General features: G+C 37.9%; 1 protein-coding gene across 1 annotated transcript in view; it reads left to right on the top strand.

The window, feature by feature from the left end:
* Window positions 1-26,709, top strand: part of PLCB4 (phospholipase C beta 4) — a 418,294-nt gene that overhangs the window by 15,144 nt on the left and 376,441 nt on the right. Inside the window, exon 2 of the mRNA XM_060122522.1 lies at window positions 12,618-12,672. The gene's annotated coding sequence lies outside the window, so the exon portion shown is untranslated. The remainder of the gene's footprint in view (window positions 1-12,617; window positions 12,673-26,709) is intronic.

Genomic DNA, 26,709 nt, shown 5'->3' on the forward strand with positions numbered 1-26,709 from the left:
CAGAGCTTCCTTAGGCTGAGGTTGCCTATTTCTGTTTCCTCATTCACCTAGCACAATGTTTAGCACATATATAGTCTGTTAAATAAATTATTTAAAGGAATGAACTTGATAATATTTAGGAAAACAGAATGGTCCAATTAGAATAATGATAAAAAACTCATCTGCTCTTTTATCATTTCAGAATAATAATTTTGGTATTGGAACATATATTCCTAATTTCAAAAGGTGAGTTTTGTCTCGACTTGGCTTAGTTTACAGGGTGTTTGCTTTCTCTGAACTTTCATGAGTCAGTTTGTTTACGGGAAAGGATTAGATAAATCATGTATTTCCTTTAGTCTGTTTACCTGTATATCTATCCATCATCTATTTTTCCTCTGTGAATTTCCCATCCTTCTTTAAGGTATCTTATGGTTGAAACATTTCACGTTAAACTTTCCATAATTAGGAACTTGAATCATTGCCTAACTTACAATTTGATAGGTAATGTGTAATTATTGAATTTCTCTGCTATCAATCTCAGTCCTGGGGTAAGTTTTTTTAAGCAAAATAAAAGTGGTTTTGCTTCCTCTAACTTAACTTTTGAGTAGTCCAGGAAATATTTTAATTTCTCTTTAGGTAGTTGGTGCTTTTCTTTTCTAATATTCTTTTGTGGAGAATAAATTATGTGAACTTTCAGTAAGTGTAATGTAGTATTTTGCTGGATTTGGTACTTTTTAAACAGTATCTAGTGCTATTTCTTAAATCATGAAGAAATTTGGTAGTTTAGATATGATATATTCAATATTTTGTTTAAAAATACTCTCCCCAGAACCTGACATAGCTACAACATAGAATAGGGTCAAGATAATATGATGTCTTGACTCATTTATGTGCATTAAGTTTCCGTGACCACATGAATTCATTTGAATTTATTTGAATAAACTAATTTTGAGCCCTTTGGTGCTTTCAAGTGTTCATAATTATTCTCAATTTTAAAATTAAATTTGTGCAGGACCTAACACACAGTAGGCTCTTAAGTGTCTCCTAAAATGAGTATGAAAGATGTGGACATTGACTGCATACTGTTTTTCCACTTCTCATCCTTATTTGATGGTTTTGTATGTCTTATTTTGGATTTGTATGCACTCTGCTGTTTCTAAAATTGGTAGCCAAGTGATGCATTTTTTTAACATTAGTTATCAAGTTTTGTCTTACTTTTAAATTTTATGTGGTTTGTGGGGCGCCACTGTGGGCAACTGTTTACCTTGCTGACATCCACTTTCCTGGGTTGAAAATATGTTGACCTTGATTATAACCTCGACTATAAGAGAGTTTAGGAGCGTTGCCTAGAATCTGAAAACATGAAGCCCAGTGTGATTGTAAATGCCTACTCCTATAACATGCTCAATTATGTAATAAAAATAATCCAGAAAGTTGTCAAGTTTCTTGAACATTTTATACTGGGATTCACTTTGTACAGTACAGACTTACCTATGAGAAAGAGTTCCTTTTTTGAATAATCTTTCACCAAACTGAAGGTTGGCCTTACAGTCCTGAGGCTGTGACTCTCTGGTCATCTGGAGGAATGTCTCTTTCTTCTTTGAACAAGATGATATGTTTAAACTTTTTTTTTTTGGAGGAATATGTTAAATTGTGTCCATTGAATGACTCATTTTGTAGTGTAAAAAGTGATATGAATAAAATTATCATTGAAATTTCTACCCTGTCTGCTTTACTCACTTAGACAATATGACCTTACAGAGTTAGGCAAAGCTAACATGGCAGAAGAAAAAGTGATTATCTGAAACACATTGTATCTAGATTGAAAAGAATGTGTTTTATAGTTGAGGGTCCCATACAGAAAATACCTTCCTAGACTTACTCTCCAGTATAGATAGCATCAGTGTATTGGGAAGGGAACCAACATTTTTCAAGTGCTTAGTAAAGGTCACGCATTCTACCAGGTACTTACAATTGGGCATAATGCATCTGGGAGACAGCTTAACAAAATGGTTGTGAGTGTGTATTGTGGGGTCCCAGCTTTGTCACTGATTAGCTGGGTAAGTTACTGTCCTCTTCTTCCTCATCGTTTTTTCCATCAATCCCGTGAGAGAGGTGACGGTATTCCCATTCTGTAGATAAGGAGACTGAGGCCCATTTAAGTAATTTGTTCAGGGCTACACAACTAGCAAGTTGCAGTGCTTGAATCTGGAGCCAGACCCAGCTCAGGCACACCCCCGCCCCTCTACCCTTCCATGTGGCACTCCCCCACTTCCCCCACTAAGGCTGTGTCTGGGTAGCTAATGAGTTAATGGTTTTGACCAAGTTGGCTGGTTGCTTTCGTGTCGAATGAGCTCAGATTTGGGGCACTGTTATATGAAAAAGGCTCTGAAAAAGGAATTGGGAGAAGTGACTTGTAGGTGACCATTCTCTTAGCTAAGTGACCTTGAGCAAGTCATCTGTCTCAGTTTTCTTATCTCTTGTACCATTCTTTCAGATTTACTGTTTTATCATCATGAAGTGTTAGTCTTTGTCTCTAGTGATACCCACTTGTGTTGAAGTCTGTCTTATATTAATATGGCCAGTTCAGCTGTTTTATGCTTAGTGTTTGCATGCATGGTGTAGCTTTTTTTTTCTAATCTATCTGTGTTTCTGTTTGTTTCTTTGCAGAGAGTGCATAGTTGATGTATAGTTGATTCTAGCTTTATTATTGTTATTATTTTATCCATTCTGACAATCTTTGCCATTTGAATGGAATGTTTAGTGCATTTATATATATTTTTTTAATTTTTTAATAAATTTATTTATTTTTTTATGGCTGCCTTGGGTCTTCATTGCCGTATGCGGGCTTTCTTTAGTTGCGGTGAGCGGGGGCTACTCTTCGTTTTGGTGCGCGGGCTTCTCATTGCAGTGGCTTCTCTTGTTGCGGAACATGGGCTCTAGGCGCACAGGCTTCAGTAGTTGTGGCATGCAAGCTTCAGTAGTTGTGGCTCGTGGGCTCTAGAGCACAGGCTCAGTAGTTGTGGTGCACGGGCTTAGTTGCTCCAAGGCATGTGGGATATTCCTGGACCAGGACTCGAACCTGTGTCCCCTGCATTGGCAGGCAGATTCTTAACTACTGTGCCACCAGGGAAGCCCCTCTATTTACACTTAAAGTTGTTGTTAATATGGTTATATTCTTGAGTTAATGTCTTCAGAGTTATATTAAATTTACATTTTGATTTTCTATATAGTCTTACTTTTCTTTCTCTTTTAACTTTATGAAAAATAATCTTTAATAGGTTGGATACTTATTAGTGTAGCTGGTTTGTTGAATGTGTCACTCTTAATAAGACACAAACAGAAAATAGCTTTATTCTTCTTTTAAAAGTGTTGGAAAATCTAATTTAAAATATTAGAAAATGTAGTATAATGTAAATAAAATTTCCATTCTCTTGTCCAGTTTATAGCTTCTCCCCTTTTCCATCCTCAGGCCTGAACCCCAGCTTGGTGATGAACATCAACAAGGAAGAAGGGTAATTTCTCTTTCTGTACTTCTTTCTGCCCACTGTCTCTGGCTCCTCCAGTGTTGGCAGGGGCAGAAAAGGGGCCAAGGCTGTTGCAGTTAGCTGGTGCTATTGTTGTGATGGCCAGTGCTTTCTCATAGGCAGCCTAATGTGTTCTTGGGAGATCTTCTGCAGGGTCCATCTCTACCATGCCATTTTTGGATGTGGGCAGTGCAACTCCTGAGTGACCACTTATGCCGTGCAGCTCCTGTCCTCCAGTGGTATCACTGGAGTATCCCTGAGTGCCTGTCCAGGCAGTCCACTTGGGTAGAGACCTATCAGGATCACTCAAACCTCATTACCTCCATGGGATCCACTTGGTCCACAGGAAAAGTCACGTTAGCACCATCAAACTCAGTTCCACTTTCTCTGAGGCTCTGTTGCCTTGCCCTACGATTGCAGGCAGCATCCGCCAGGCTTGAGGGCTCCATCCTCACACATGTGCCACTGAGCAGGCTGTGAGTTTCAGCATAGATGATCAACCTCCCTCACTGCAGAGAGCCCCAAGGTATGAGGATTGTTTTGGGCACTTGATTTGAGCTGGTCAAGAGGGAAAATAAAAGGAACCACTGTCTGCTCCCGAGAATTTTCTTTGAAAAAGTGACTTCTGCAATGCAAGTTCTCATACATAGACTTTGGGGGTGACCTCTGGACTGGTTTGACCATGTGTAGCAAGTCCTGTGGTCTGGTCCTGTGACCGGAACTCATCATCTATTGCCTTTAGCATTGAGACTTTAGCTGAAAATTTGAAATGATAGGAAACTTTCCATCCAACTTCTGTTGAAGAGAATCTAAAAGTTATTGGCCTAACTGGCAAGATGCACAGAGAAGCGTTATACCTTCAGTTACATTTAGAACTTGTGAACTACCACACTCTAATCTTTTCCCTTCACAGTAATGAGAAATACTAAGTACAAAATAAATGCTTAATGAATCGACTCATGGTGATTTGCGGTTATTGGTCTCTGGGGAAGGTAAGGGTGACCAGTATAATAAGATGAATGAGGTTTCTAATCTGCAATGCTCTTTACTAATTTGGTTAAACGGTCACTTAAGTGGAAAAAAAATTCAAAACTATTGTTGGCTCAGTCAAACTAGTTGGTCAGGTTGGCTAAGGCAGCTAAAACCTGAAACTGGGTTGACAGGCTTCTCTGGTGGAAATCTTTAAACCGTGCAGTTCATATATATATTTATACATTTATGTATATATAAAAGATGTATGTGTATGTAATATGTGTATATAAGTGTATATGTTTATATACTGTATGTGTATATAACATGTATATAGCATATGTATATAACATAGATATATATTTTTATAGTCCTGATAAAGCTGTCAGAGAAAGAGTTGACATATGGTGGGGTCACCCCAAATAGATTTTAAGAGTTGGCAAAGAATAAATAGCACAGATGAAGGAGAATGGTTGGAACAAGAAACAGGTAATTTTCTAAATTTTTGGCGGAGATACAGATAAATATAAAAATGTATTTATCAGTTCCTTAGTTAGCTTATTTTGAAGTAGAAAATAACCTTAAAACATTTAACATGGTTTTGTACTAGAATCTATAGGTGACAGTATGATAAGTTATTTTAAAGGTATAAATTTAATTATCAATATATTTTCTAAATATATTAACATGCATTATTTATTTCACAGTAGTGATTTATGTGAATAAAAAGGAGATTATATATCAGTAATATCTAAGATTAAAGAAATAACTTTGGAACTTGTAACAATAATACATGATCATGCTAAAAATATTGGAGAATAACTGAAAGGTATAAAAAAGGCATCAAAAGTGCTTGCTCTTAATCTAATCATAAACAGACAACCATTATAGGCCAGAATGAGAAACACCAGATTGCTTCTTGTTTATTGATACATTTTTTCCTACGAGTTATAGAGAATTGGCCTTTTCATGACAGAACTTCCTTTGATCTATATTTAATCAGCTCAATTACTTTTCTGTTAAAGACTAATAAGAATTCCCTTTCATGGCTAGGAAGCGGCACCAAGATTGTGTCCAGTATCATCAGAAATCTGCTAACTATAACTTCTCAAACTTTATTTGTAGATTTTCGTGTAAATTTTTGAGCCTTAGTCAGTTGTTATGAATTACTTTAAGATGCAAAAAAAAAGAAATAAGGAAAGTGAGCTGGTACCTAAGAAAAGAGGTATTTTAATGTTTAAGCCTTTTCTTAGTTCAAGCTCTGGAACTTCTTACGGCAGTTAATTTAATGTGAACCTCGATATATTTTTTTTCTGTAAATGGGACAGTGTCTGGCTGCTGGTGGGGTCAAATGCAAGGGAGAATATGAATGCTTTTGGCCTATTTTTCTGGGTGTACTTTAAGCAAAGTAAGCATTCGTGAAGGGATTCCAAATTTGCTAGAAAGCTTGGAGTTTTGGGCAAGAGATTTAAAAGGAGAAGTTGTGTACAGAGATCTACTTTAAGCATCTTTAAGCAAAGGGGTAAAAGTATCTTTACCCCGTTTCTTTTATTATAAGGCCCATCTTTGAAAATGATTAGCCTTTGGTGAAGATTGAACACTTTGAAAAATAACTTTGTAGAGGAAAAACTGTGTGTGCAATAGTGGTATTTAACTGAGAATACACTTTTTCTTTACCATGGGAAAGTATTGAAATGGGTTAGCTGAAAAAAAAAAAGAGTAGTTTATCTTCCTAAAGATAATTCATCCATTATTTAGAAGAAGACCCCAGGTCCTTATACTAATGAATTTTTTTTTTTTTCGCCGAAGATCTGTGTATGGAACATTTGAAAATGATAGGTAACTAATAGAAAGGGGGAGGAAAAAATGGAAACATGTTTTATCACATAAGAACCATCCCACAGTAAGTTTGGCTTCTAACACATTTTTCAGGTTAAAAAAAAATAGATATTAGATAGCTGTCCTGATAGAAATGGTGACTTGCAAAATACTCTGTATTGTTTAAAAATTGGTGGAAGACTTAACCTGAAATAGCAGAGCAAAGAAGACTGTGATTAGGCTAAGACAGTTAAGTTTTTCATCTCTGCGCATACCTCACAGACTGTGCACATATTGTAGCAAAATGATTACCAAATGTTTCAGGGGTGGTGAGTCTATTTCTTCTCCATGAGAATTTATGAAGTTGTTAAATTAGGTTTCTTTGGAGTCATAACAATTTATTTCATTAAGATGTTTACTGGATAAATATTTCCACTAAATTTTCATCAGTTTCGAAGAGGTATTATTTATTCAATGAAAAGTGTTAGCAGTCTGTTGCAAAATACATCCTTTTTTTTTTTCCTTCAACAGTGGATTTTTTCCCCCTTTGGTTCAAATGAGTCTCTTACTTTAAACTGCTTCAGTAGATCTGATATCTTGTGTGCACAGATGCCGTGGGTTTTATTGTAAGCCCACCCACCGGCATCTCCAAGGCACATACATGCAAGCTGTTGTGCGTGTGTTTACTATACGTGGGTGGGGCGGGGAGGGCTGTTGATTTCTAAGAGAAACTGAAACCCTTGGCACATAGGTTTATTTTGCATCATTTGTAGGTCATATAAGTACATAGTAACTTTTTTTTGGGGGGGGACATGCTGTAGGTATGTAGCTCCTTTGTAATTCCTTACAGCTGTCAAATGAGCTAGAGGTTAGTGTCTGTGTCATGCCAAAGCATGTCTGATTAGTGACATGGGCAAAAAGTAATTGTTCTTGAGGTTACAATGGACCCTCACCCTGCATATATGGTTTTGAGGCCATAAACTGAAGGTTCTCGTGAATGTTATATCAGCTAACGTATGCAATTTATAAACAATATTTTAGTAAAGACCAAAGTGAGGAAGCAGCATGATAAAGCAGAAAAGTGAGAGCTGACATTCCTGGGTTTGAATATCAGGTCTGCCTTTTAGTGGGTATGTGACCCTGGTTTAGCTCCCTAGCTCCCTCTGAACTTGTCCTGGTCTGAAAGGGGAGACGCTAGTGACTAACTGGGGTGCGGGGGTGTGTTGTGGAGATTAATGAAATACTGGGTGTAAAGCCCCTAACACATCACCTGGCTTAAAATAGTTTCTTCCTAAGTGTAGTTCTTTCCCCTTTTCTTTTCTTTTCTTCTCGTAGACATTTGAATTAAATATGGTATGTTGGGTCACTTGAACAGTTCATACACCTCATTATATTTCTAGAAAAATCATGATCCCAGATTCGATTTTATTTTGGGGGGATTGCATTCTTTTCATAAAATCTCTTGGAAGAGGAATCTGTACGTTGCTTTGCTCATTTCTTCATTCAGCAGTTGTCAGTACTTGTTACACACCAGCTTTCCTGAGCCCTAGGAGTTTATGTTCCATCAAGAGACATCAACAATTAAGAGAGAAGTGACTGTAGAATTTTACGTTCCACAGGAGGTACATTGCTGAGGCCCCGTAGAAGCACGGAGTAGGGGCCTCTGAACCAGGATACCCTTCAAGCCCTCAAGAGGTGCCCTCCTTCCTATTCTTGTTTTCCGTTTCTCAGAGATGTTTCATTTCTGATGTTTAGTTTAGCCAGACCTCTAAATATTCCCTTTGCTTCTTTGTTGAGACACACATGTTTTGAAGACTGTCTTAAGTGAGAAGATCCTCCATTTCTTGATCACTGGAATAGTACTACTCTCTTTTCCTGATGGCTGCCTGCCCTTAATCTTGTTGGCATTTTAGTGTGAGGGATCCTCTTGACAAGTGGGAGCTGTTGATGAGGTAAGCGATGATTACATAACCCTGTTACTGGACAGTTATATGGAGCATCACAGTCACTGGAAATAGAAGCAGCTTCTGAGAACACAGGGGGAAAGATAAATTATATCTGGTGTTTGTTAGAATATTTCTGCCTGTGAATTATAGAAGACAGCAGCTTAAGCTCAAAGAAGTCACACCTAACATGAAGTGCGAGGTTAGGAATCCAGACATGTTGGGAGGGGCAGCATCTCAGCAATGCCACTGAGAACCAGGCTCTTTCTGTCTTTCACTCTTTATCATCTGGCTTTTGTCCCCATGGTGACGAGGTGGCTCTGCACTGTCCAGAAGCTATTCCCAAGAAAGTGGGAAGCGGTTGTCTTCATACCTTGATTGCAGACTTTCTCAGAGCCTTCTTTCTTGCATCTTATTGGTCAAAACTGCGTCACATGGCTTCCCCTTCATTTACCTAAGGGTGTCTGGGGAACAGACCATTTTAGCCTGACACATTGCCTCACCCCCCAGAAGAAAATTAAGGTTATGAATGTTGGTTAGACAAATAGCCATGACCACCGTACCTGGGGATTTTATTTTTGTCATTTCTAATGACCTTTGATTTAGATTTCATGATGTGGTATAAGTAACCACCTCATTCATTCTTTTATCTGACAAATATTTATTAAATGCATAGGACTTTGTATTATACTATTCCCAATTTAATAAAACTAGGCCTCGAATTATGGCTGCTTAAATGAAAACTATGTGAGTATGGGTGTAAGCTAATGGAAGTTTCTCTTAGCTCATGTAGTAAATTGCTGGAACCGTGATTTTCAAATTGACAAAAACTCATTTAGTTTAGCTGACCTTCATCGTGCAACTCGTTCGTAATTATTACCCCCACACTCCCTTCTCTGACCCTCAGTCCTTTTTTACCAATAAATTTGGAGGCCTGCCTCCTAAGGCCAAGTTGTACTGGTTTTCCCCTAATACTCCCTTTTCCAGCTTTTATGTGCTTATCCATTAAGTCAGACAAATTTCCTTTTCAGAATTTGGCATTGTTTCTTTACTGGAAAGAAAAGAGGTTGTTTTAGGCCTGGAAAACTTGAAAAAGAAAACAGAAAACCGTCAACTACTTTTTTTTTTCTTTTTTTTTCCAAATCATCAAATCCCTTGTTAGGATTTTCAGTGTTGGGTCTTGTGCATACTCTGGTCAGAGGGAACCAAAGTTTGTTCTTGTCCTGGCTCATCTTTGAAGCAGGCGTGGCACATCTCGACACATGGTCTTTCCCCAAACCATGACATAAATCTGCTTTTTAACTTATGTCCAGAATTAGATTTCCAGTAGTGGTGTCTGGCAGGGTCAGTCAGTCAAATTCCAAGGCTGTGAGGATGATCTTACTTGGTATGTGACTTTCCCCGTTTATTGTGGAAGCTGGATTCTGGCCTTGTATGACCCCTTCTAGTTTCTTCCAAATTCTGGCCAAATTAGTGGTTTTCATATATAAAGTGCCCATATTTTGGCTGATTCCCAGTGACAGATCTCTCAGGTAGCATAAGTGGTTTGGAGATATGATGGTTTATATCTGTGGTCCCAAAGTTTGCACCAATAAAGGACGCTATTTTTTTTTTTAATGGTGTCCTCTCAGATCTCTTGTTTAATAGGATATTTGTTCATGACACAGATCATGTTGATATTAGTTGTAGGTCATCCATTTTCCCACTTATATTAATCAAAGGCATATTAACTACCAACAATTTCTGACAAGCATGAGATAACCAGTGTTTCTATGTTGATATCACTTATTTCAAATCAGAGATATTTAAAATTAAAAAAAAGCTTTATTATAGTTAAATACATACCTCTAATTTGGCTTTTGAAATATTGAAAGGAAGCTTTAAGGCCATTATTACTTCATTTATAAAACCATAACTACAGGCTGTTCATTTTTCCTAGTGTGATTTCAATTAAATTTTTTTTTGCTTATTTCCCTAGATTTTCCATTTTTGGTGAAGGGTGTTTGGAAAACAAGGTTATGGTATTTATGGTCTGTGTATTCCTCTCTCATATTTTCACACATGAGTTTCGTCGGGTGATCATTCATTTTAACTTTTCGTCATGGAAAATTTTAAATTTAAAAGTAGAGCAGATATTATAATGAACCTTCATGTGTTCATGGTTAAACTACAGCAAACTCATGGTTGCTTTTGTTTCATCTCTCACATGCCATCTACCACCCCAACTGGATTGTTTGGAGACAAATCCTAGATATCGTATTTTTTTCTGGACAGCCAGTTATGAATTAAAGATCTGCAAGGAGCCCCATCCCAGTAATTACTAAGCCAGAGATTAGGGTTTGGCTCAGTGTGTGCATGTTGACCCATGTTTCTAGATTAGTCATCAATCTGTCTTGGCTTTCTTTTGTTAGCAGGACTTATCTGCAACTGCGATTTCAGAAACTAGAATGGGCAGCTGTGACACTTAGTACTACACTGGCAGTGAGAGAGTAATGCTGGCTGATGTCTAAGTTAAGGAAGCAGGAGAGAAGAGGTCCCAGATGCTCGTTTAATCTAGTGATTCCATGTGGGGAATTGGTGTTGCTTTAAAGCAAAGAGGTTCTGGAGCTAAATGTAGCCAAAAGGGTCGTATTCAGCCTTGGCTCTTTGCAGGCGTGGGTGTGGTTGCAGGTTTCATGCTCCTTAAGGTAGGACGTTGGGAGAATTTCTTATTTAAAGTTTAGAAAGGATTTTGATTGTCTGAAAAGAAAGGGCAGCCTAAAAAAGCACAGGCTATTCTAGGAGTCCCCATTGAATGTTTCTGTGTGTGTGTGTGTGTGTGTGTGTGTGTGTGAGAGAGAGAGAGAGAGAGAACCTGTGTGTGTGTGTGTGTGTGTGTGTGTGTTTGTGTGTGTGTGTGTGTGTGTATGAGTCCTCTGGGCTGTGATTGCCTTGAATTTATGCCTTGGTGGTCACTTCAAATCGTTGAAGCTCTTTTGGTTCGGAAATCGTGGTCATTGTTTCTGAATCTACACATCCCCCACTGGAAGTTAAATTACTTTTCACATGGAACCTAACGCATCAGGGTCAGAGTCAGAATTACATTCTTGTGAACATTATTCCATTAGCTGTTTTACTTAGATTTGGTGGAAATTGTTAATAGTAGTAGATGATTAACTTGCATTAAATTAAACCATTCCCTTCCTAATTTGTGCTTAAGTGTATAAGGTCAAAATATTAGAATAATTTAATGTACAACAAAAAGTAATTTTGAATAGAAAAGTTAGTATTTATTAGTGACTAATAGATTTTTATGTCAACTATTTATTGTAAATAGTAAATGTAAAATAAAATCAGAGGTATCCTTTTAAAAAATTTATTGAAGTATAGTTGATGTACAATGTTGTGTTAATTTCTACTATACAGCAAAGTGATTCAGTTACACACACACACACACACACACACACATATATACACACTCTTTTTCATATTCTTTTCCATTATGGTTTACCACAGGATACTGAATTTAGTTCCCTGTGCTATACAGTAGGACCTTGTTGTTTACCCATTGTATATATAATAGTTTGCATCTGCTAATCCCAAACTCCCAATCCACCCCCCATCCTACCCTCCCCCTTGGCAACCACAACTCTGTTCTGTATGACTGTGAGTCTGTTTCTGTTTCATAAAAGTTCATTTGTGTCATATTTTAGGTTGAGGGATCCTATTTTGATTTGCTTTCCTTTTTTTCTTTTTTACTTTCCTTTCCTGTTTTTCTTAATCCAAAAGTCTAAGCTAAGAAAAACAGAGCCCTTAAATGGCCTATTGGTCTGGACAATAAAAAATGCTTTAACAGAAGGAGATAGTAGCTTATGATTCTGTTACATTACGTTACCTGCACAGGCTATTACAATCTCCTCATATCATTTCCCACTGGGAGTATTGAAACAGGAGTGGAGTTTTATACATTTACTTCATGAAATTAAACTGTTTGAGGATATGACATTGGGATAGATGTGAAGTGAATATTCAAATTCTAATTTTGAAAAATTCCCATTTATTTTTACCATTTGCTCCTAAGAAATCGTCTTTTTTTTTTTGCGTGGCTTGCAGAATCTTAGTTCCCCCACCAGGGATTGAACCCTGGCCCAAGGCAGTGAAAGTGTGGAATCTTAACCACTGGACAACCAGGAATTCCCAGAAATCAAGTCTTTGGAATCAAAGTCTTTAACATATTTCATTTAGGTAGAAATTAAGAAATATTTTAAGTCTAAGATGATAGATTGCAGTTGTGAATGTTGTAACTGAAACCGTAACATGAGGAAATTATAGCAGGTCTTAAAAGTTCACCTTTGCTACTTTCTGTTATTAGTGGATAGTCTTTCTTCTTTTCTCCCCACAGGAAAAGATGGTTTCTCTACGCTATGGAATCCTGAAACATGATCTTTCTTAAAAGGGTAGGTGTCTGGGCTTTTAAAATTAACTTATTATGACTTTAAAAAAAAATTGTTATCTTGAATAAATTACAACCCAAGCTATTTAATTGAGAAGCCAATTTTAGGCAGCTAATGCATGCCATTGTAAGTTGAATTAAAACCTCAGATTCAGCTTTCTAAATTCAATATTGAGTTTTCCAGTCTTTTTAAAGAATGACTATTTTGAGTGAATAGCTGTTATCTACAGTAGTCAATGCATGTGATGTGTAATAAGTGAATGTCTCTCACTAGGCACATTTTTTATTGAAATAGACAATTTCAACCTATGTGGCTGAAATATGTTCCTATTTTTTCAGTGGGTGACATCATTCTGGGAAGCCCAGAGAGTTTGGAAATATACAATGGTCTGTGGCCAAAGTTGTCACATCTTCCATTTTTTCTATGAGATTTCTTTCTCAGAGCATGGATTGTGATTTGCTTGATACATTATCAGCTATAACAAGGTCGTGGCCACTCTAGGTTTATGGAGGCTTTTGGGAATCTATACAGAGTCTCCAAGAGGTTATTAAATTTCATGGATGGAGCTCCTAGCCTAGCAGTTGCTTTGTTTTCCTGGTAACTTTTACTCTGTCATATGGACCAACATCTGCTGGCTCTTCTGTTCTGAAAAATACGCTTGGGGACTTTGATTCTGATGAGAGTGATGTGTCCAGAAGTCTGTATAGATGCTGGAAAAGCTCTAGACACAAGTGCTGTGGTGGGTCTGATGTGGCCATCACCCCAAACCACAGGATTACCTCTGAGATTTTGGGATGTTCCAAGATCCCAGCAGTCAAACTTGACGTTGAACCACTATCCTTCAATGTGTCCCTCCAGTCTCCTCTCAGATTTTAGGAGTTTAGCTCTTAGATCTTTGGGCAGAGAAGTTATGGTGTGGAAACATTCTTCGCCATTTTATAATCACAGATTTGTGAAGCTGATGGGGTCTGTCTTCATTCTTCTGTCAGCTTCATAAAAGTGGCTTTTCACCTCCAGCTTTCAATGACCTTGTCCAGCTCATGGCCATCTCCAGCCAGGGGATGGTTCAGTTCTCCTCTCTGCCAGAGCTCCCAAAGTTAATTACCCATATATCACTTATAAAACATCACCTGCCTCTAGATAGCAAAAGGGGAGAATTATGACATGGACTAGATCTTTGGAAATCTGGGGTGGAGAACAAACATGCTTTCTTATCTCTGAATTGGAAATAGAGGAGGTGAAACTGAGATGAAATATTTGTCCCATTTAAGATAAATTGAAACACCAGTGTACACTCAGCATTTGGACATAAATACTACAGGGGTGTATTTGTAAACAGAGATATTCAATGGAGAAATTGCAGCTAATTTGCTGCACAAATGGACTTCAGAAATCTGCTCTGTGCAGATTACTTACATGAAGTGACTGCAGAGTTACTAAGTAAATGTTTGCTTTATTTTATTTTTTCCTGAAATTATTTCTTCAGATTTTTGGCTTCAAAGATGACACAGAGAAACATGAGTTAATCACAGGCGGAGAACTGATGAACATTATATAAATGTTGAGTTATAAAAGTACACTTTTAGGAAATCCAAATTGTTAGACCTTGATCTTCGCAGCTAGAATGATAATTGGGCTTCACTGCAGCATAAATAATTTATATTGTACATCTGCTACCAGATATACATTGAAAAAATTTGACTTCCAAGCTTTAGAAAAGTTGCATTTTCTCATTTCTCTAATACCAATCCAAACTCCCTCTTGTGAACAAAGACCTACATCTGTACAACATATATCACATGTCTGGTGGATACTTGGGAACATGGTCTTTAAAAGAGGGCTCCTAACCTGTGTGCACAGAGCCCAGGAGGCAGTGGGAGATTGTAAGAGGTCCTAGAATCCATGATAATATCAAGGATTGCTCATATATTAAATAAATAATGTATCCTGTGTTTATGTGTATGATTATTTGAAAACCCTATATAGTTGCTGCTGTTATGAGGAAATATACATGAATATAAATGCTATTGAATTAAGAGGAGCTCTTTACTATAATAGATTTTCTTAACAGGAGGTAAAGCACAACTATTGTAAACAGTTAATAACTCATTTTGACTTTAAAAATGGGTCCTCACCACCTCACACAGGTTAGAATGATCATCATTAAAAAGTCTACAAATAATAAATACTGGAGAAGGTGTGGAAAAAAGGGAACCCTCTTGCACTGTTGATGGGAACGTAAGTTGATACAGCCACTATGGAGAACAGTATGGAGGTTCCCCAAAAGACAAAAAATAGAGTTGCCATATGATCCAGCAATCCCACTGCTGGGCATAAACCCAGACAAGACTATAATTTGAAAAGATACATGCACCCCTATGTTCATAGCAGCACTATTTACAATAGCTAAGACAACCTAAATGTCCATCGATAGATGAATGGGTAAAGAAGATGTGGTACATATATACAATAGAATATTACTCAGCCATAAAAAAGAATGAAATAATGCCATTTGCAGCAATGTCGATGGACCTAGAGATTATCATACCAAGCAAAGTAAGTCAGAAAGAGAAAGACAAATACTATATTATATCATTTATATGTACAATCTAAACTACAATATAAATGAACCTATCTACAAAAGAGGAACAGACTGACAGACATAGAGAACAGACTTGTGGTTGCCAAGGGGGAGGAGGGGAGGGGGAAGGAAGTATTGGGATTAGCAGATGCAAGCTATTACATATAGGATGGATAAACAACAAGGTCTTACTGTATAGCACAGGGAACAATATTCAATATCCTGTGATAAACCATAATGGAAAAGAATATGAAAAAGAATATATACATGTGTAACTGAATCACTTTGCTGTACAGCAGAAATTAACACAACATTGTAAATCAACTGTACTTCAATGAAATAAAAATATGGGCTCTCATAATCAGGATTTAGAATTGTTGCTCTAGAACTTTGTGAGGTTATTTAAATCAGGTTAGAATTGAACCCATGATCCAGCCAAGACAGAGCCAGAATGTTTTAAACAGTTACAGGAAAGAAATACCCACACATATTTTTTTATGATATTAGATTGGATTGCTGAGGGCAATGAAGCAACTTCCTTCTAAAAGACTTCAGTCTCCTCTCTTATACACTGGGTTGGTTCAACACCACCAGGAAGGGTAGACCTGCACTGTCCACTGTGATAGCCAGTAGTCACATGTGGTTATTGAAATCTAAATTTAAATTAATAAAATTAAAAATTGAGTTTATCATTCACACTAGCAACAATTTCAGTGCTCAATGGCCACATGTGGCTAGAGGCTGCATACCGGACAACGCACAGAACATTTTCATCATCACAGAAAGTTCTTTTAGACAGTGCTGGGAATGACTGTCATCACTAGGACTATTCCCTACCACTTTTAGTAGCTTGATCCTGAGGTCCTGGCATTGAATGGAGAAGACAAAGCCTGGTTTGCCTGGTAGAGTCTTCGGGGATTTTATGGACATGAAACCCGAGGGCATGAGTAGAAAATCGTTTCGCCTATAATCTTCTTTCAGGTTTTCTCCCTCTGATAACAGCCCACATCTCATGACAGGTGGCAGGAGTCTGTGTCTATTAAAGTTGTTAACATTTTATCATGTCTGTAGTAGACATTTGTTACAATTTGGGCTGTCTAGCATCTGGATCCTTTTCCTGAATTTGGGGGAATCCATCATTTTTGAAGGTGGGTGGGTGAGACAGCCCTGTTCCTCTTAGATTCCCAAATAGAAATGCCTACTTTTGTTTTCCCTGAGTTCTGCCAGCTAGAAGGAGCACAGGACTTCAGGCCTGCCAAAGCTGGGACTGTGCCTCTGGAATGAGGACTCAGAGATGCAGAAGATGGTTTAGAATTCTGCCTATCACTGGTGCACGAAGCAGCATCGGTGGCCATGGACAGGAGCCAGCTGTGTTACCAGGGCCGGCAGCTTTGGTAGCAGGTCTGTGTCTATACCTGTTGAGTCAGCTGTTGAGAAAAAAAGAGAAATACTAAGGAAATCAGCCTTTCTAAGTATGTAAGGAGCCCAGACTAGCTTTGCCTATTCCTACTGACATCCTTCTCTATGTGGAGTAATAATAACAGGATAATTAAAGAAAATCAAGAGAATCAGTATTCCCTTAAATTAGTCATAACACAAGTAAGATATCCCAATATTCTGTAATGGAAAGAAAGCCTTTCATTATCCTTTAATGAAAGAATACATAACTCAGACTTATAAACATCCCACTTTGATTAAAAATGGAATGACTCTGTTTTTTTTTTTTTTTTAGAGATTGGTGTTTATAATTCTGTTTCTTACACTCAGAGTCTAATCAAAACTGTTGCCTGTGAATAATTACACCATATATGACTCCTACCAGCTAGATGGAATAGGCAGTTTTACTTGTTTTCTAGAAGAAGTAAACTGTGGCATATTGTTTGTTTGTTTTTGAATTTTATTTTATTTATATTTTTATACAGCATGTTCTTATTAGTTATCCATTTTATACATATTAGTGTATATATGTCAATCCCAATCTCCCAATTCATCACACACACACACCCCGCCACTTTCCCCTCTTGGTGTCCATACGTTTGTTCTCTACATCTGTGTCTCTATTTCTGCCCTGCAAACCGGTTCATCTGTACTGTTTTTATAGGTTCCACATATATGTGTTGATATACAATATTTGTTTTTCTCTTTCTACTACCTACACTTTGTATTGACAGTCTCTAGATCCATCCATGTCTCTACAAATGACCCATTTTCATTCCTTTTTATGGCTGAGTAATATTCCATTGTATATATGTACCACATCTTCTTTATCCATTACTCTGTCCGTGGGCATTTAGGTTGCTTCCATGACCTGGCTATTGAAAATAGTGCTGCAATGAACATTGGGGTGCATGTGTCTTTTTGAATTATGGTTTTCTCTGGGTATATGCCCAGTAGTGGGATTGCTGGATCATATGGTACTTCTATTTTTAGTTTATTAAGGAACCTCCATACTGTTTTCCATAGTGGCTATATCAATTTACATTCCCACCAACAGTGCAAGAGGGTTCCCTTTTCTACAGACCCTCTCCAGCATTTATTGTTTGTAGATTTTCTGATGATGCCCATTCTAACTGGTGTGAGGTGATACATCATTGTAGTTTTGATTTGCATTTCTCTAATAATTAGTGATGTTGAGCATCTTTTCATGTGTTTTTAACCATCTGTATGTCTTCTGTGAAGAAATGTCTATTTAGGTCTTCTGCCCACTTTTTGATAGGGTTGTTTGTTTTTTTAAAATTGAGCTGCATGAGCTGTTTATATATTTTGGAAATTAATCCTTTGTCCATTGATTCGTTTGCAAATATTTTCTCCCATTCTGAGGGTTGTCTTTTTGTCTTGTTTGTAGTTTCCTTTGCTTTGCAAAAGCTTTTAAGTTTCATTAGGTCCCATTTGTTTATTTTTGTTTTTATTTTCATTACTCTAGGAGGTGAGTCAGAAAAGATCTTGCTGTGACTTATGTCAAAGAGTGTTCTGCCTATGTTTTCCTCTCAGAGTTTTATAGTGTCTGGTCTTACATTTAGGTCTCTAATCCATTTTGAGTTTATTTTTGTGTATAGTGTTAGGGAGTGTTCTAATTTCATTCTTTTACATTACCTGTCCAGTTTTCCCAGCACCACTTATTGAAGGGGCTGTCTTGTCTCCATTGTATATCCCTGCCTCCTTTGTCATAGATTAGTTGACCATAGCTGTGTGGGTTTATCTCCAGGCTTTCTATCCTGTTCCATTGATCTATAATTCTGTTTTTGTGCCAGTACCATATTGTCTTGATTACTGTAGCTCTGTAGTATAGTCTTAAGTCAGGGAGCCTGATTCCTCCAGCTCCGTTATTTTCCCTCAAGACTGCTTTGGCTATTCGGGGTCTTTTGTGTCTCCATACAAATTTTAAGATTTTTTGCTCTACTTCTGTAAAAAAATGACATTGGTAATTTGATAGGGATAGCATTCAATCTGTAGGTTGCTTTGGGTACTATAGTCATTTTCACAATATTGATTCTTCCAATTCAAGAACATGGTATATCTCTCCATCTGTTTATATCATCTTTAATTTCTTTCATCAGTGTCTTATAGTTTTCTGCATACAGTTCTTTTGTCTCCCTAGGTAGGTTTATTCCTAGGTATTTTATTCTTTTTGTTGCAGTGGTAAATAGGAGTGTTTCCTTAATTTCTCTTTCAGATTTTTCATCATTAGTGTATAGGAATGCAAGAGATTTCTGTGCATTAATTTTGTATCCTGCAACTTTACCAAATTCATGGATTAGCTCTAGTAGTTTTCTGGTGGCATCTTTAGAATTCTATATGTATAGTATCATGTCATCTGCAAACAATGACAGTTTTACTTCTTCTTTTCCAATTTGGATTCCTTTTATTTCTGTTTCTTCTCTGACTGCTGTGGCTAGGACTTCCAAAACTATGTTGAATAATTGTGGCGAGAGTGGACATCCTTGTCTTGTTCCTGATCTTAGAGGAAATGCTTTCAGTTTTTCACCATTGAGAATGATGTTTGCTGTGGGTTTTTCGTATATGGCCTTTATTATGTTGAGGTAGCTTCCCACTATGTCCACATTCTGGAGAGTTTTTATCATAAATGGGTGTTGAATTTTGTCAAAAGCTTTTTCTGCCTCTATTGAGGTGATCATATGGTTTTTCTTCTTCAATTTGTTAATATGGTGTATCACATTGATTGATTTGCATATATTGAAGAATCCTTGCATCCCTGGGATAAATCCCACTTGATCATGGTGTATGACCTTTTTAATGTGTTGTTGGATTTTGTTAGCTAGTATTTCGTTGAGGATTTTTGCATCTATATTCATCAGTGATATTGGTCTGTAATTTTCTTTTTTTTGTAGTATCTCTGTTTGGTTTTGGTAGCAGGGTGATGGTGGCCTCATAGAATGAGTTTGGGAGTGTTCCTTCCTCTGCAATATTTTGGAAGAGTTTGAGAAGGATGGGTGTTAGCTCTTCTTTAAATGTTTGATAGAATTCACCTGTGAAGCCATCTGGTCCGGGACCTTTGTTTGTTGGAAGATTTTTCATCACAGTTTCAATTTCATTACTTGTGATTGGTCTGTTCATATTTTCTATTTCTTCCTGGTTCAGTCTTGGAACGTTATACCTTTTTAAGAATTTGTCCATTTCTTCCAGGTTGTCCCTTTTATTGGCATAGAGTTGCTTGTAGTAGTCTCTTAGGATGCTTTGTATTTCTGTGGTGTCAGTTGTAACTTCTCCTTTTTCATTTCTGATTTTATTGATTTGAGTCCTCTCCCCCTTTTCTTGATGAGCCTGGCTAATGGTTTATCAATTTTGTTTATCTTCTCAAAGAACCAGCTTTTAGTTTTACTGATCTTTGCTATTGCTTTATTTGTTTCTATTTCATTTATTTCTGTTCTGATCTTTATGATTTCTTTCCTTGTACTAATTTTGGGTTTTGTTTGTTCTTCTTTCTCTAGTTCCTTTACTTGTAAGCTAGATTGTTTATTTGAGATTTTTCTTGTTTCTTGAGGTAGGCTTGTATTGCTATAAACTTCACTCTTAGAACCACTTTTGCTGCATCCCATAGGTTTTGGATTGTCGTGTTTTCATTGTCATTTGTCTCTAGGTATTTTTTGATTTCCTCTTTGATTTCTTCAGTGATCTCTTGGTTATTTAGTAACGTATTGTTTAGCCTCCATGTGTTTGTGTTTTTTTACGTTTTTTTCCCTGTAATTGATTTCTAATCTCATAGTGTTGTGGTCAGAAAAGATGCTTGATATGGTTTCAATTTTCTTAAATTTGCTGAGGCTTGATTTGTGACCCAAGATGTGATCTATCCTGGAGTATGTTCCGTGTGCACTTGAGAAGAAAGTGTAATCTGCTGTTTATGGATGGAATGTCGTATAAATATCAATTAAATCTATCTGATGTATTGTGTCATTTAAAGCTTGTGTTTCCTTATTTATTTTCTGCTTGAATGATCTGTCCATTGGTGTAAGTGAGGTGTTAAAGTCCCCCACTATTATTGTGTTACTGTCAATTTCCTCTTTTATAGCTGTTAGCAGTTGCCTTATGTATTGGGGTGCTCCTATGTTGGGTGCATATATATTTATAATTGTTATATCTTCTTCTTGGATTGATCCCTTGATCATTATGTAGTGCCCTTCCTTGTCTCTTTATTTTAAAGTCTATTTTATCTGATATGAGTATTGCTACTCCAGCTTTCTTTTGATTTCCATTTTCATGGAATATCTTTTTCCATCCCCTCACTTTCAGTCTGTATGTGTCCCTAAGTCTGAAGTGGGTCTCTTGTAGGCAGCATATATATGGGTCTTGTTTTTGTATCCATTCAGCAAGCCTGTGACTTTTGGTTGGAGCATTTAATCCATTCACATTTAAGGTAATTATATGTATGTTCCTATTACCACTTTCTTAATCGTTATGGGTTTGTTTTTGTAGGTCCTTTTCTTCTCTTGTGTTTCCCACTTAGAGAAGTTCCTTTAGCATTTGTTGTAGAGCTGGTTTGGTGCTGCTGAATTCTCATAGCTTTTGCTTGTCTGTAAAGCTTTTGATTTCTCCATCGAACTTGAATGAGATTCTTGCCGGTTAGAGTAATCTTGGTTGTAGTTTCTTCCCTTTCATCACGTTAAATATATCATGCCACTCCCTTCTGGCTTGTAGAGTTTCTGCTGAGTAATCAGCTGTTAACCTTATGGGAGTTCCCTTGTATGTTATTTGTCATTTTTCCCTTGTTGCTCTCAATAATTTTTCTTTGTAATTTTTGCCAATTTGATTACTATGTGTCTCGGCATATTTCTCCTTGGGTTTATCCTGTATGGGACTCTCTGCGCTTCCTGGACTTGGGTGGCTATTTCCTTTACCATGTCAGGGAAGTTTTCAACTATAATCTCTTCAAATATTTTCTCGGGTCCTTTCTCTCTCCTCTCCTTCTGGGACCCCTATAATGTAAATGTTGGTGCGTTAATGTTGTCCCAGAGGTCTCTTAGGCTGTCTTCATTTCTTTTCATTCTTTTTTCTTTATTCTGCTTCAAACAGTGAATTCCACTATTCTGCCTTCCAGGTCACTCTTCCATTCTTCTGCCTCAGTTATTCTGCTATTGATTCCTTCTAGTGTATTTTTTATTTCAGTTATTGTATTGCTCATCTCTGCTTGTTTGTTCTTTCATTCTTCTAGGTGTTTGTTCTTTAATTCTTCTACGTCTTTGTTAAACATTTCTTGCATCTTCTCGATTTTTGCCTCCATTATTTTTCTGAGGTCCTGGATCATCTTCACTATCATTATTCTGAATTCTTTTTCTGGAACGTTTCCTATCTCCACTTCATTTAGTTGTTTTTCTGGCATTTTATCTTGTTCCTTCATCTGGTACATAGCCCTCTGCCTTTTCATCTTGTCTATCTTTCTGTGAATGTGGTTTTTATTCCACAGGCTGCAGGATTGTAATTCTTGCTTCTGCTGTCTGTCCTGTGGTGGATGAAGCTATCTAAGAGGCTTGTGCAAGATTCCTAATGGGAGGGTCTGGTGGTGGATAGAGCTGGGTCTTGATCTGGTGGGCAGAGCTCAGTAAAACTTTAATCCACTTGTCTGCTGATGGGTGGGGCTGGGTTTCCTCCCTGTTGGTTGTTTGGCCTGAGGTGACCCAACACTGGAGCCTACCTGGCTGTTTGGTGGGGCTAATGGCGGACTCTGGGAGGGCTCACACCAAGGAGTACTTTCCAGAACTTCTGCTAGTGTCCTTGTCCTCATGGTGAGCCACAGCCATACCCCACCTCTGCAGGAGACCCTCCAACACTAGCAGGTAAGTCTGGTTCAGTCTCCTGTGGGGTCACTGCGCCTTCCCCTGGGTCCCAATGCACACACTACTTTTTGTGTGCCCTCCAAGAGTGGAGTCTCTGTTTCCCCCAGTCCCATCAAAGACCTGCAATCAAATCCCGCTAGGCTTCAAAGTCTGATTCTCTAGGAATTCCTCCTTCCATTGCCAGACCCCCAGGTTGTGAAGCCTGACGTGGGGCTCAGAGCCTTCACTCCACTGGGTGGACTTCTGTGGTATACTTGTTCTCCAGTTTGTGAGTCACCCACCCAGCAGTTATGGGATTTTATTTTATTGTGATTGCGCCCCTCCTACTGTCTCTTTGTGGCTTCTCCTTTGTCTTTGGATGTGGGGTATCTTTTTTGGTGAGTTCCACTGTCTTCCTGTCAATGACTGTTCAGCAGTTAGTTGTGATTCCAGTGCTCTCACAAGAGGGTGTGAGCACATGTCCTTCTACTCCACCATCTTGAACCAATCTTCTGGCATATTGTTTTACATTATGTTTAAACACATTGTCTGTTCTTCCTGTGTGCTGTTTCCATACTTTGACACACATAGCAGCTGTGTAACCATTGTGTCATCATGTGTGTCAAATCTGGGACAAGGATTCTGTGCTCTGTCTCCCTTCTTCTTCTGGTTGGATGTAGATGGCTGTGAAGCCAATAACGGATGGTGGGGAGACAGGATTAAAGACATCTGGGTCTCCATAACTGTATGAAGGAGGGCTCTTCACTAGCCAGAACACCCACATATTCCTGAAGAGAAAATCTTTGATGATCAATATTTGCTGTCTTTCCCAGTAATAACTATGCAATGAAAAAAAGAGCATAAATTATATGAACATGAGAGAGAGAGAGAGAAATAAATTTCTGTTGTGTTGAGGCCTATTTGTTGGACCTATTTGTTCCAGAAGCTGACATTACTCTTGTACACCCTCATTCAACCATATAAACTCATCATTTCTTCTTAACAGGTGGTGGCTGACATTTTTTTTTTTTAGTTGCTGATTATCTGGAACGTTTTTCCTCACTGAATAGTAGTATGAGTTATACAGAATTATGATGAAACTATTGGAAAAGCTCACGCACATATTACCCTATATTACTTCATGTTGTTTACAGATAGGCCTAAGATAAAGGAGAGCTTAATGACTCATGGAAGAACATTTTGCTAGTTTTGTAAAATGTAGATTAAGCATTTTGAGTGACTTTGTAATCTTCTTGGATCATCATGAAGATTGTGGTGCCTTAGTATCCAAGTTCAGTGGCTAATTTTCACTTCATATACAGAAATGTATAGAAAATCTTTGATAGGCTTATTAGAAAATGTTTTCCAGGCTTAATGGATTCATATAGGCTGTATAGGCAGACAATGAAGGTGGAAAGGATGCTATGAAATCATCTTATATTAAAACAGAGGGAAAAATGTATTTGATGCTCATTCAAAAGTCTCAAATGTGGTGGTTCAAGAGATTATCCATTTTGCAATTGCCATGATGTATAAATGACTGCTTGGCAGAGAGGAGGTATTAGGGATTTGATGTTTCTACTTTGTAGTTTACTGTGTATGAACTAATAACATTTTCCTCTTCTAAAATGTGGTAAAAGCAACTGTGTACCTGTGAGGTTATTAACAGAGGTTTTATCTATGCTCATATATTTGAAATGTTTTGAGTCCTTAATAAATTTAATAGTACTTAATAAACACAAATAACTACTTCTGTTAACAGTTCATTTCTGGTTACTTAATACACTTCCATTTTCCCCCCATAATAATGCCAGAGCATCTTATAAGCTCTGTGTAGCAGCTTGAGCAAAAATAAGACTATTTAGTGTCAACACTCTGTAACCCTTGCCATACTCTCTAGCATTTAAAGGCACAATTCAGCAGGATTATTATGAACAAAGTAAAAAGTTTGCACAAAGGAGCCACATGGCTGTCACTTCTGTCTAAATTATGAAGGTAATGATATTTAAGTCTAAGACTTGTTCTTATAGGAGCCCCCAAAACTCTTCTTTTTTTTTTTTTTTTTTTTTTTTTGCGGTACGTGGGCCTCTCACTGTTGTGGCCTCTCCCATTGCGGAGCACAGGCTTCGGACGCACAGGCTCAGTGGCCATGGCTCACGGACCTAGCCACTCCGCAGCATGTGGGATCTTCCCAGACCGGGGCACGAACCCGTGTCCCCTGCATCGGCAGGAGGACTCTCAACCACTGCGCCACCAGGGAAGCCCTAAAACTCTTCTTAAAGTCTGCTTTTCCATTGTACTTTTTAACATATTGGTTTGTACTCTGGGCCATGGTATAGCATGTATCTTGAAATTTTTGGTCTCAGGCCCCTTTATACTCTTAAAAATTTTTCAGGGTCCCGAACAACTTTAGTTTATGTGGCTTATATCATAAATATTTGCTATATTAGAAAGGAAATGTCCCCATTTTGGAACACTTAAAAATATTTCTTTATTAATTAATTTTAATTAATAATAAACTCATTTTATGCTAGTATAAAAACAATTTTTAATTAAAAAATTGCTATATTTTTCAAAACAAGCTTGGTGAGAAGAACGGCACTTTTTTTTTTTTTTTTTTTTTTTTTTTTTTTGCTATACGCGGGCCTCTCACTGTTGTGGCCTCTCCCGTTGCGGAGCACAGGCTCCGGACGCGCAGGCCCAGCGGCCATGGCTCACGGGCCCAGCCGCTCCGCGGCATGTGGGATCCTCCTGGACCAGGGCACGAACCCATGTCCCCTGCATCAGCAGGCGGACTCTCAACCACTGCGCCACCAGGGAAGCCCCTGTTTTTTTTTTAAAAAAAATAATTTTTGCAAATCTCTAATTTCTGGCTTAATAGAAGATAGCTGGATTCTCTTATTTATTTCTGTAGTCAGTCTGTTGAATATAAAACACGCTGAGACCCCTGGAAAACTGCAGCTTGTGAGAGAATGAGAGTGAAAAAGGCAAATCATGTCCTTGTATCATTATGAAAATACTTTTGACCTCCCAGATCCCCTTGGGTACCACAGTTTGAGAACTGCTGTGTATACTAACCCATAAAGGTTGTCTTTAGAGTATCTCCATTTTGTCACGTTTATTACTTTGTAACAGAAAATCCCCTTCCCATCCAGTGAGTGGGTGGTTGTAGTAAGAAATCAAAGATTAGAAAAAAAAATTGCATACATTATTTAAAAATTCTCATTTGGTTCCATCTACAGAAAGCTTTGCTTCTTAATTCAACCAAATGGAAGCATTTAAAATATCAGTGTATAGGGCTTCCCTGGTGGCACAGTGGTTGAGAGTCCGCCTGCCGATGCAGAGGACATGGGTTCATGCCCCGGTCCGGGAGGATCCCACATGCCGCGGAGCGGCTGGCACTGTGAGCCACGGCCGCTGAGCCTGCGCGTCCGGAGCATGTGCTCCGCAACGGGAGGGGCCACAACAATGAGAGGCCCGCGTACCGCCAAAAAAAACAAAACAAAAACAAAAATAGAATATCAGTGTATATATATCTATATATATTTCTCTAAGTGAGAGGCATATCTCTAAGTGTTGGTAATTAGGATTATGATCTTATATATTTCTGATAAGTTGGTGGCAGTGGACAATTCCCAAAGATTAGTAAGTATATTTGTCAGACACAGTGATTTCTATGTGATAAACCAGTGGCATACAGTAATACTCAATTATTTATCTATTACAATTACTTATTTATATTTTGTTACTTATGTATGACAATAAGTGTTTCTTGCTTGTGCGTCTGTAGCTTGGCTGGGATTTGACTTACCTGGGCTGGGCTCCAGACCGTGGGTTGGGTTCAGGATTGCTCTGCATGTATCTCTCCAAGACTTACATGGGACATGCTCCTCTGTGATGGCAGAAGTGTAAAGACCAAGCAGAAACTTTCAGTGTCACTTCAGGCCTCTACTTGGACCTGACCCACTGTCATTTCAGCTCACATACCACTGATAAAGCAAGTTACATGGCTGAGCTCGATATCAATGTGGCAGGAAAGTATACTCTTCCAGTGGGGAGTGTTGGGGTGGGTGGGGAGAGGGAGTGGCTTTTGACTTTAAAATAATCTACCACAATGTGCAATTCCAAAATATTAGTAAAGAATAGTGTCTACTTACTTAATTCTTATTCAGTGAAATAACTAAGTGGCTA

This window comes from Lagenorhynchus albirostris, chromosome 15 (genome assembly GCF_949774975.1).
Source record: "Lagenorhynchus albirostris chromosome 15, mLagAlb1.1, whole genome shotgun sequence".
In the NCBI taxonomy this organism is placed as follows: domain Eukaryota; kingdom Metazoa; phylum Chordata; class Mammalia; order Artiodactyla; family Delphinidae; genus Lagenorhynchus; species Lagenorhynchus albirostris.